Here is an 11,070-nt window from a genome sequence, read left to right on the forward strand (position 1 = left end):
CGTAATTGTAATTTTAATCTAGATTCGCGACAAGTTGTTTTCGCCGAGATAAATTCGCGAAATTGTTTTCTTTGAAACTCCATAGTTATCCTCAGTGCTGACCCAATATTAATCTCATTCGCTTCGTGCCACGGTAATTAGCCTTCGCGTCTGGTTGCTCGTTTCCAGGATCGGGACACAGTTTCTCACTTTTAACGGCCACTTTGCGCGGTCAATTCACGCGCGCCACTTCTTCTAGACGTGACCGATTCTTCACCAGACTTCTACTTCCATCTTTCTGGTACCATCATGGCCAATGTGTTTCTTATGCTTCTCCAAAGATGTTCCACGTCGTCGTCATGAATTCCACGTTCGATCGATACTCGAGATCTCACTTTATTTTCCTTCCGTGTACCTCTCTAAATATCAGACACCTGACCACCATTCGAAGAGACATGAATATTTCCATGCGGCGATTTCGACACGAAATTCCACTCAGCCAGAACAATTTCATTGGCCAGGAATATAAAACCAATTTGTTTAAATTTCTCACATTGTTTATTCGAAAATTAAAACACCGACTATTGCTTAATGTTCATACCGGATATCAGTCGCCTGCATTATGCAACCAGTTTAGCGTTACAACGCGCTTGTTAGTTCACGTTTGCAACAATTGCGGTCACATTTGCATACGATACGAGATTCCTCCTGGAAACTCTGGCTTTGGATCATTAAAGTTAACTCGATACATACGCAGCAGATAGAATGTTCCTTTGCCTTCAAACGAAATCAGACTTTCAATTCGTTTCATATAACAGTTTGTTGCGATATGAAGCTCTTTGCTTTCGTCGAAACAGAAGTAGATGGCATACGTTTAAGTCAGACACGTGCACTCGGTGGCGGAGACAAGCGAACAGGCGGAAGTAAATATTAATGAAGTTTAATCGAATTACAGTTATTGTTACATACTTAACACATCTTTGACTGGCCACGAGTTAACTCGTCTTTTCATGCCCAAACGTTGTCGACTGCAAAAGCTGTTGTGTACCATTACACGTAGGTGATTGTTACACTGTTTATCATACGAAAAAGAAATATTAAAAGTTGACATAAAAATAAAAATATATAAAATTTATTAGTGTATTTATATTGCTTTATTTTCACATCCAATTACGAAATAATAACCGGTGACACGAGATAAATTCTCAGTAAAATTGCCGGTCAACAATGTGTTAAATTTTATTTATTATATATTTTCTAGTCGTTTGTTTATTAAATCGATTAATCCCACAGAACAAAAAGCAGACAAAATTGATGAAATTATGTAAAATAAGAGTCAATCGACAAATGCTTTGGCACTAAAATCTCGACAATTTCAAAAACTCGATCTAACCATTGCAGCCTAATTTAACGATGTTTCAGCGATACCTATTTCCGCTATCTGTTCATTTATTTCTGTCCGAAATTGTAGTCGGTCGAAGTATATGGAATATTTGATAGAACTCGACATTATGGTCAAGAGCTGCCAAGCTACAGGCTGGTGCTTTAATTCTCAAATACAAGAAAAGGGATGGAATAATTCATAAGGGGGGTTGCCGTTTCCTCGGCGTTTTGTGCGTCCAGAGCTTCCACGCGGAATAGGTCCTTTTCAAGCGGATTATTCCACAAGCTACCAAGCTAATGCAGCTTCCAAGCAGTTCGTACCTTCGTCTAGCAGTTCCTGGTGCGCCTGGCCTGTAATCCGCCACTTGGGAAATACTGATCCGCCATCGAACGTAAAAGGGACAAAAAGAAAAACGCGGAGGGAAGATCACAGATTTTCCTGCAGCGCGACGAAGAGATCCAAGTTGCCTTCCGCTAGACACAACCCACCAGTCTCTGCTGGCTCGACGAACACGATTAAGGAAAATTAATTATCTCCAGTCGACCATATGAAACATTTGTTTATCCTCGTCGAGTTAAGCTTTCGTGGACTTCGATAATTAACTAGCGACATCCTCGAAGACATTACAGTTGACTAATCGGGATAATTGAGTAACCCGGCTTTCCTCGTATCATTATCTACCATTTGGGAATCCTTTCTGTTTCACACAACTAGTATCTGCTTCAGCTCTACTTCAATTTCCTTACTCTCGTCTCGATTTATCGTCTCGAATTTCATTCTACGTTTGCCAATTTCCGCGTGGCTTCTGATTCAAGATGATCTCAGGATCCTTTGCTTCGTATTAATTAAATTGACCACGATAAGCGGGACAGCGTACGTGATGTAAAGTTTTCATAGGATGGCTGGCGATAGTATTTTGACATTTTCAATAGGAAACTTGTATGTCCATATTGTACGTGCTACATGAAACACTTTGAAATTTCATTTCATTAGCACTGCAACGTGACGTGACTCATTATTTTTGTTCTTTTTTGACAATTTGGAAGGATTAATTTAATAGACCAAGTGTAAAATGATTTCAGAGAAATTGCAATTGGTCGGATCGCGAAGAAAATAGGAAAGATCGCCTTTTTCAATTTTTGTTATTGGTACCTGGTATGAAAATTTCAAGAATACATTTCGAAGATTTATGTCAGTTACATACATGCTGTGAATTTCATCGGAACCGGCTGACGTTGGTATGAGCTACAAACGGTTAAAAATGGTGAAAATCGCAGTTTTCGCGAGTTTCGGCCTAAAATCTGCAGACTCATATCTTTCGATGTCTGTTACTTGATTCCATTGATCAACCGATTTCGATAAAATGTTCGGCATATCTGTAACTGGACTACGGATTTTCACGCATTTAGAGGAAATTTAAAAGTGTAAAATTGCACAAAATATACACATATATATAATAATAATATCAAAAATACTTAAAATATTCAAAGTACTATGATTTCTCTAATACTTGTTAGGTAAAAAAATTTCCTACCGAGGTTCTTCTCTCTTAATTACAATCTCAAAGATATAAATTTACATAAAAATCCGTAGTCTAGCTTAACTGACATAATGTGTCGTTTAAATTTTATTACAGATAAAAGATAAGGCCCAGATAAAAAAGATGTAAAAAGTGACCTTTACTTTCTATTTCGCAATCCCAACCATATTGCTATTTCTTCAAATTATCTTTACACGTCATCCAGTAATCTAATGTTTCTAACTTTTCAAAAAAGATCAAGTCGCTTGGCTGAATTATAATAAAGTTATTCCGTTTCAAAGAGCGTGTGCTGATATTTACTAATTATCGTAATCAGGATAGCCGTGCTTCGCTATAATATTAATGAATCACCGTATATTTATACTTGGGCAGACGTTAAATGAAGATAATATATAGGATAAAGTGGAAGATAATATTTCGACATACATCGCAGAAATATAGTAGGATACGATGATTATGATAACATGGACATGATAGAACGGATTTAATACGATTCTTTTAATTAATCATGACACTGGGCTTATCTCTGCATCGAATAATCAATTGGAACGTGGATATAACGACAAGAAAATTAAAATGCTGTGAGACACAAGAGGAATGTAACTTTACAAAATTAAATCTGCTAAGAAAGGTGTGCAATTTAACAGATAAAATAATTTGCGGGACCTAAATCCTTAACCGAATCATATTTAATTTTATTATCTTGAAAATGTTTTTTAAAATTAGTCTCGTTCCAGAAATTTTATAATACACGCAACATGTTTATAGAATTTTTTCTATCAGACGTATTCAGGTATAATACTTTCGCACGCCCCTGTTTATTTGGCAAGGTCTATAGCGTATTCACCGTTCTACTTCTTTCGCTAGATGCTGAGGATACTCGATAATTGAGTGACTTTCGTGACTTCGAGTGATTTCGCTGAACGTCCAGCGAACAGCTCGAAACCGAATACCAGGAATAGTAAGAAAGTATTTACCAATCATTTTAAAATCCGGAATAAATCACGTACATTTGTTAAAGATAAATAAAAGAACAGAATTAAATACTCCAGAGCTACAAGAGACTTCCCCCTTTTTTTTTTCTTAACAAGTTCCTTATTATTCGTCATGAGAATTTAATACCAACAATTTGTGTCTCGCGTGACTTACAAAATTTTAGTAATAAGATTAGTCCAATTGTATAAGGGAGCTCTGGAATAATTTATTTCGAGTTTATTTGCATCTTATTTAAAGGGACAAAGTCCAAAGGGGATCCTGATACTCTCTTTTTTTCCGAGTTTCTTCTACACAGAAGGGAGGAGCGTTTCGCAAGCTTACCCTTTGTACAATAAATAAAAGAAGCTACATACTTTCTTCAATCGTGAAGATCGCGGTAAACTTAGGAAATTTGGAAACGTCAAGGGTATCGTAAGGTTTCTGCAAATCTTTTTTATGGATTCCCGTGATTCTCGATTTACTGCCGCTTTTCGTATTTCTTGTGCGTATTAAAGGACCTTGCACGACGCAATATCAGCGGGAAATCTTTGCAATAAAACGTCCAGCTGTTAACCACAGCTGCCATCGTTGATAGAAAAATTTGGAAATGTCGTAAAAGTCCAGATTTTCGAAGTAACACGTGCACGTTGTTGAAGTAACATTGTGAAAAACAATTTAGAGGAGGCAATTATTATAATAGAATTTCTCGAATAATTAGTATGACGTTGCCTATGTGAATAAATAGTCGTGTTCAATGTGGCATTATCAGTTTCCCATTAAATTTAGCTGTTCCTTTGACAATCGCCGTAAGATATTCAAAGCAAACAAATCCATCGACTGTAGGTATTTATTAAACATTTCAGAACTCAAAATTAAAGAGAGAGAGAGAGACAGTAATGATTCATCAATTTTTATTTCGCTAATCTAAAATAAATTTATTAAGCAAATTTGTCAATACGTTTACCAAGGCCCACCTTTACCTAGTTCGATGCAAATGAGAAACGATAAGTGTTAGCAACACCATTTCCAAGAAACTTGAGGCACTATGTCAAACTTAGTTGACACGAGAAGCAACCACTGTACGCCCAACTGACGGTCACGGAATACATTACTTCTTGATACAATCTCCCTGCTTGATTTCCCTTTACCTTTGATTTTCTCCTACCTCCGGAAACCACCCTGGTATTTAATATTAACACAGTTCTTTAGATGAAACAACTAGCTCTCTCGATAAGCTTAAATATAAATAGAGAACTTTTGTTACGAATTTAATTTTAGAACAATTAGTGGAATGTTTGTCAATCTGCAGTCAAAGTGAATAAAATTCGCGCTATGGAATTCCTTTCATGAATAAGCGAGTGGCCGCCGATTCAAATAAATTGAAAAATTAGTTGCGAAGAAGTAGAAAATGTTTTTTATTCCCGTAGTTTTCTTACGCCAGGCGAATTAAAATTAGCAGAGTTTTCTTATCAAGCAGATTTCTGCATGTTCATCTAATAAACTGGAAATTCCTTGCGGCAAGCCACGCCGATTCTCCACGAAGCTCTTATCGAACAAGATAACTAGAAACTTCTTCCCTCGCTCTACTTTCCATACATGCGCTAGTTTATCTATACATATTCGTTTTTTCATTTTTGTTGCAAACGCTTCTTCGCTTCGACGAGCATCGGTTGATAAATCAAAGCCATTATTCGAGCTTATTCTAGTCGAATTTTTTCCCTAATTTTAACCAAAATTCCCTTCCACCCGTATTAATTTTGTCACGCGTAAGCAGCTGCGTTTAATTTCGCCTTTCATGCACGAACTACAATTCGTAAAATACAATTTATACGACCATCAACTCGACGGTCCGCATTTACACGAATTTTTCGACCGTATTTCAAATGCAATGAAATATCGGACCTAGTCAGAATATAATTTCTATCAAATTACTCGCGTACATTGCAATATTACTCCATAAATTATTCGTTGTACTTCTATGCAAACTATACGTAGTATCGGGTAAAATACGGTGGTTCATGAAAGTGTTTGAACAATTATCAAACCACTTGTACGTGTGTCGTGTAAAACATTTCGAAACTTTATTAGCGCTGTAATGAGACTGTAATATTGGCAAAATTTTAAATGGATATCAAATCGTTTTGAGGGGTAGTTTCGTGCATATGAATTTTCTGTTTGAAGAAACAAAGGTTGGTTTCTAATATAATGAACAAACGACTGTTCAAATACCTCGGTGCTTTTTACGAAGCTCGTAATCTCTTGCAACTCCTGTACACATTTTCAGATTTCTGTCAAATTTTCCCAATATAATCGCCACAGTCTTTCTCTTGATACAGGTTCAATCAAGTTTTAATATGTTTCGTATAGCACACATACTATATTCAGAAAACTCGTTAATGGATAATTTACACAAGAATATTGCCTCGAAAGCGCGACGCAAAGAAAAGACAGTGGTTCGATGATAATTCAATACGAATTACTCGTGAAAATGGATGCACGTTGCAAATGAGCACGTTGTCAATTTGAGGTGACGTTAACAGCATCGTGATCACACGTTGTCGGACCCAAGGCATTAACGTTTAAAATTAGAAAACCACTTGTAAGTCTGGCTATATATCCGCGTGTTAGAACACTCTGGCCGAGCAAGAAATGTTTGCCTATCAATTATTCGCCACTTCTTCTGCTGCACGTATTTACGTACATATATGTTGCACTCCATTTTTTGCTCCGCACCGCAAAATCTTTTTCGTATGGCTCACGAAAAATCACACTTCTTGTGAACTCACAATTGGCAGATTTCTCGATCAAGTTGATCCACAAACACATATTTCTTAAAAATACCTATACAACAATTAAATCTAAACGGAGATTTGTTTCGTCTTCTGAACACCATAAATCACCTTAATCTCAAAATTATCATAAATATTGGAAAGAATATTCTACTTTGGTTATTTCACATATTTTTCAATATTTTCTGCATTTTTCTATCTTTCAATTTTTCACAAGTTTGATGATTCGTCCTAAACGAAATATTTAATTGTCAAATCCTTTTGTATCCTTCGATTATCAAATTATTTTCATAGTTCCGCACTACCTTTTATTTTATATATTAATTATCGTCAAATCTAAAAGCTATTGTCGAGAATTCCGGACCGATTTTCCGTTAAAAATGATTAAAGTAACTCCTCTGTAAGCTGCAAATGTGCCTGCAATTATTTCTAACGACATTAGAATTTTACGAACGCTTTCGTGTTTGGTTATCTTGTAAAGTAAAGTCGAACAGACTTAACTCGATGGGTCCTGTTTATCGGTAACTCGATTTACCAGAGACTTCGCAAATGATTTACCTTTCACGTTGCCTTCCCCTTTCAACCACCGTAGAACTTTGGCCTTCTTAACCGGTCCGCTTAAATTCGCCGCGTTTCACACGCGTTTAGTTTTGCGACTGTCTGGCAAACATACAATGCACACTTATGCGCCATTCACTCGTGACGTTGTCGCAACTCGGTGCTTCGTCGTTTCACGTTCCTCCGACCTTCAAGTCGACGAGATACTCTTCTTTGACATTCAAACGAGAATCAGGATGTAAGAAATTATAGCGAAAATCAGCCGGCCGTAAAGAAATTCAGATTTCCATGAAAAAATTCGAATTCGTTTCTTCATTTACCACTGTGATAAAATAGTGGAGATTAGAAGGAAATCACTTAGCGGAAACATTATAAAATATGAAATGTCAAAGCTTGTTAATCTACGTATTATTTCTGTAACGTTTCTATCTATTATCGTGATTGCTTTCGTACGTTTAATATTTTTTATTATTGCTATTATTATTACTACAGGTAACTTTTTCAAATAGGGTGTTTAGAGCAGGTTAAACATTTATTGTTTAGAAGGAGAAAATCCACCGATGGATATGTTCACTACGAGATATCAATTCGGCGAAATCGACAGCGCGCCGTAAACTGAAGCGAAACTTGGATTCGCTGAGGATCCACGCTCTCTCGACGCAGTCGCAAAACACGGTGCATCGTTTTGTCTACTCTTTCTCCTCTTCCGACGCCTGACACTTTGGCTGAAGGGTGCGCCTCCTCGAACCACCCTCTTTTTTTTCAAATCGTAATCAAAAACACACCTATTCGATTTAGGAAGAATGTTCACGTTAACCTATTTCTCTCTTCAACCTCTTTCTACCATCTACTACAATCAACCACGCAATATTCCAATTCTATTTTTGTCAAATCAACAAATTCGCTAAGCAGATTCCGTACGATGAATCTGCCTCTATATTGAATGATGCAATTTAATCGGAGTTAATTAGAAATTCATGATAGATAATCACGTTGAATTGTGGATAAATTATAACTGAAATATCTAATTATACAATCGGTTTAATTGCATTATCATGGATGCAACATTTGTGCAAATGATATAGTGAATTAAGAGCATACATAAACCGCGCGAGGATAAATATTCCGTGCCAGCTTGTAATCGGCGAAGGGAGCTCGCGTTCATAAGTGGCGAAGATTTCCCGTAGAAATGCATCTGTTGCACTTGGTCCATCCGGATTAAATCAATACGATGCAACAGTAGCCAAACAGGGGAGTTATTTATTTTGCGTTCTCCACTGTGCACCGTGTTTTTCTTTCAGCATCGTCACCGTTGGTTACTCCGGCGGATTAACCACGCCAGGAATTTCTAGAATCGACCAGATTACGACTACGCAGCGCCGCGTTCCTTGTTGCGTTTGCGAATCCACTTGGAATTCAATTAGAATTCCTATGGTAAGTGACAACAACCAACAGATACACATCGAACCGTGACGCATACAGTTGTAGAATTTCAAGTTGCTCGCGTCGAAACGATTGGTAACCGTGTTCAGAAGAAAGAAAAGCACGCTAATTTTTCAGTCCACGAGATTCCATAGTTACGATCGCCAACTATATACTGTTATACTGTGAATTATGTACGAACACGTGACGAACATTTCAAGTATTTTGTGCTGAAATAATTGCTAATCGTGCTGCACGAAAAAAAAGAAGAAACACGCAAATTTTTTAATATTTGAGTTTCGATAGTTGTGGATGGCAAAACGTTTTTTGTAGATTCGATAACACGTGGCAAGGATTTCAAGTTTCTCCTGTCAAAACGATTGACGATTGTGTTTCACGCAAAAGGAAGGAAACAAAATTCCGGCTCTGAGTTTCGTTAGTCGCGAAACGTTCGTAGATTCGTTAACGTGTGACGAAGGTTTTCAGTTTCTCGCGTAGAAATAATTGACAAATGTGGTAAAAACATAAAGCTTCGCTAATTTTTTAGTCTTCGAATTTCGTTAGTTGCGATCTTGGAACGTTTTCGAACGATTCGTTAATATGTAACGAGGATTTTATGTTTGCCACGTCGAAACGAGTAACAACAGTGCTCCACGAAAAAATAAAATTCCGCTAATTTCTTAATCTTCGAGTTTCGTTGGTTACGATCGTCATTCGTTCGTACACGATTTGCATAATTGATCGATGATGAGATAGGAAATTGCGTTAGTTTATATGTTTGGTTAATTTATGCTCTCGTTGGAAATTTCGTAACCTTTGCTCGTGATTAATCGACTCTAATATGCTTCGCTTCTAAATTGCTGTAAAAATTTCGCCGCATATACCAATGTAATTTCGGTCTATCGGGAGCGTCGATCAATTTTCCAGCGTGAATATAATTCTGCAAGTGTCGGATCATCTACCACGCAGAAATGGATCCTGTCGGTATACAGCTGCTGCTGGAGGTCCATTTGATCGATTACGATAAAAAGACGGACTTTTAATAAAATTATAGAGCCAGGAACAGGATCCATTGAAAGGAGAAGATCTTCGTTCAACAAGCTTCGAGGTAAGCAGAGATATTGACTCGCCGTTGTAACAATTAATCCTATTAATTCTCGATTTGCTCGATGGTCCCTTTTCCTCGCTGATACTTGCGATTTGTCCTTTGTATCGCGTTCACAATCGTTTCATTAGAGTCCTGATGAATTTCAGTGTATTTAAATTCAACTTTCAACCGTTCAATTCTAAACGAAATATAAATAGAAATTTCGTGGTTTTTATATATTCAATTCGTTTGGTAGATATTTATTTTATCCTTTTTGTCTCGGTTTAAAACGTTGATATTTTCGTCGTCGGATTAACTAGATCAATTGACAGTGATACGTATGTGCACAGATTCGTGTTTCGTCATTTCCTGTTCGCTATCTATTTTTCCCTTTTTGTGTTTCATTTATTTTTCTTTCCAATTACATCGTCTCTACTAAACAGGCAAACAGAAAGAGAGAGAGAGAGAGAGAGAGATGATTTTGTGGTATTTTTGGAACGCCATCTTCTTCAGATCATCCGAAATTTTACCACCCTTCCTTCTGTCACCAAGTTATGATCGATCCTGTTCCATCCGAACGAATAAAACGAGCGCCCCGCAATCACTGTCATCTTCATAACCCACATGCTTCAACTACAGAACGATAGTGGGTTGTCCAGATTCGCCGTTTATTTACCAATCGTTATACCATCCTGTCTGGTTTGGTTAAGTAGGAAGCAAACAGGGATACCCTAAGCCGGTTAGGCGTTTCGTTGAAATTGCTATAAAGGTATACACGGTACAGTCTGGTCTCTGTGCCAACAGAAACGCAGAAGGAAAATACAGCATGAAAGGAAAATACAATGGTCGATGAATGTCCCGAGGGAAGAAGAATAAGACCCGTCGACGCAAAATCTTAATGGATTTCGTGTCTATCTCTAAGAAAGCTTCTGATAATCGGATATACCACTAACATTAGGAGATATCTGAACGTGTTTTAGTGTTCATAAAAAAAGAAAACATTTGATACTTTATTTTATGTACTCAGCAGTTCAAAAGTATATAGACACTTGGTTATTTTTAACAAAATGTATTTTATACAAAGAATTATTTAAATGAACCTGCAAGCATTTTATTCTTTATAATTGCCATAACTACTGTATTTTCGCACGTTCGCGGGGAGACGCGATCTCGAAGAAGCGCGCCAACGGGAGTCGTAAATTCCCGTTACGATTGACGAATCGACGCCACGAATCGTACGATCCCTTATTTCTTGTGGGATAATAAGGGTGGTTAATTGAAATAACGCTGCGGTTGACAGGTTATAATATATTTAATCGATCCAACAACTTCGGTG

At 37.1% G+C, this 11,070-nt stretch overlaps 2 protein-coding genes across 10 annotated transcripts in view; one reads left to right on the forward strand and one right to left on the reverse strand.

Annotated features, from left to right (window-relative positions):
* The window catches only part of LOC122574336 (neuropeptide CCHamide-2 receptor-like), a 33,161-nt gene extending 25,345 nt beyond the window's left edge, over positions 1-7,816 (reverse strand). For 3 of the 6 annotated variants that reach the window (XR_006319006.1, XM_043741831.1, XM_043741828.1), the window contains exon 1: positions 7,226-7,814. The gene's annotated coding sequence lies outside the window, so the exon portion shown is untranslated. Of the gene's footprint in view, positions 1-948; positions 1,052-6,107; positions 6,208-7,225 lie in introns of those variants that run through there. The other 3 variants (XM_043741829.1, XM_043741832.1, XM_043741833.1) reach the window with 3 other exon arrangements.
* Positions 7,817-8,442: 626 nt separating this feature from the next.
* LOC122574420 (neuropeptide CCHamide-1 receptor-like) overlaps positions 8,443-11,070 on the forward strand; it is a 41,749-nt gene continuing 39,121 nt past the window's right edge. Inside the window, exons 1-2 of one of the 4 annotated variants that reach the window (XM_043742021.1) lie at positions 8,443-8,659; positions 9,575-9,755. The gene's annotated coding sequence lies outside the window, so the exon portion shown is untranslated. Of the gene's footprint in view, positions 8,660-8,717; positions 8,868-9,574; positions 9,756-11,070 lie in introns of those variants that run through there. The other 3 variants (XM_043742020.1, XM_043742017.1, XM_043742022.1) reach the window with 3 other exon arrangements.

The sequence above is a fragment of the Bombus pyrosoma genome, linkage group LG13 (genome assembly GCF_014825855.1).
Source record: "Bombus pyrosoma isolate SC7728 linkage group LG13, ASM1482585v1, whole genome shotgun sequence".
Lineage (NCBI taxonomy): Eukaryota > Metazoa > Arthropoda > Insecta > Hymenoptera > Apidae > Bombus > Bombus pyrosoma.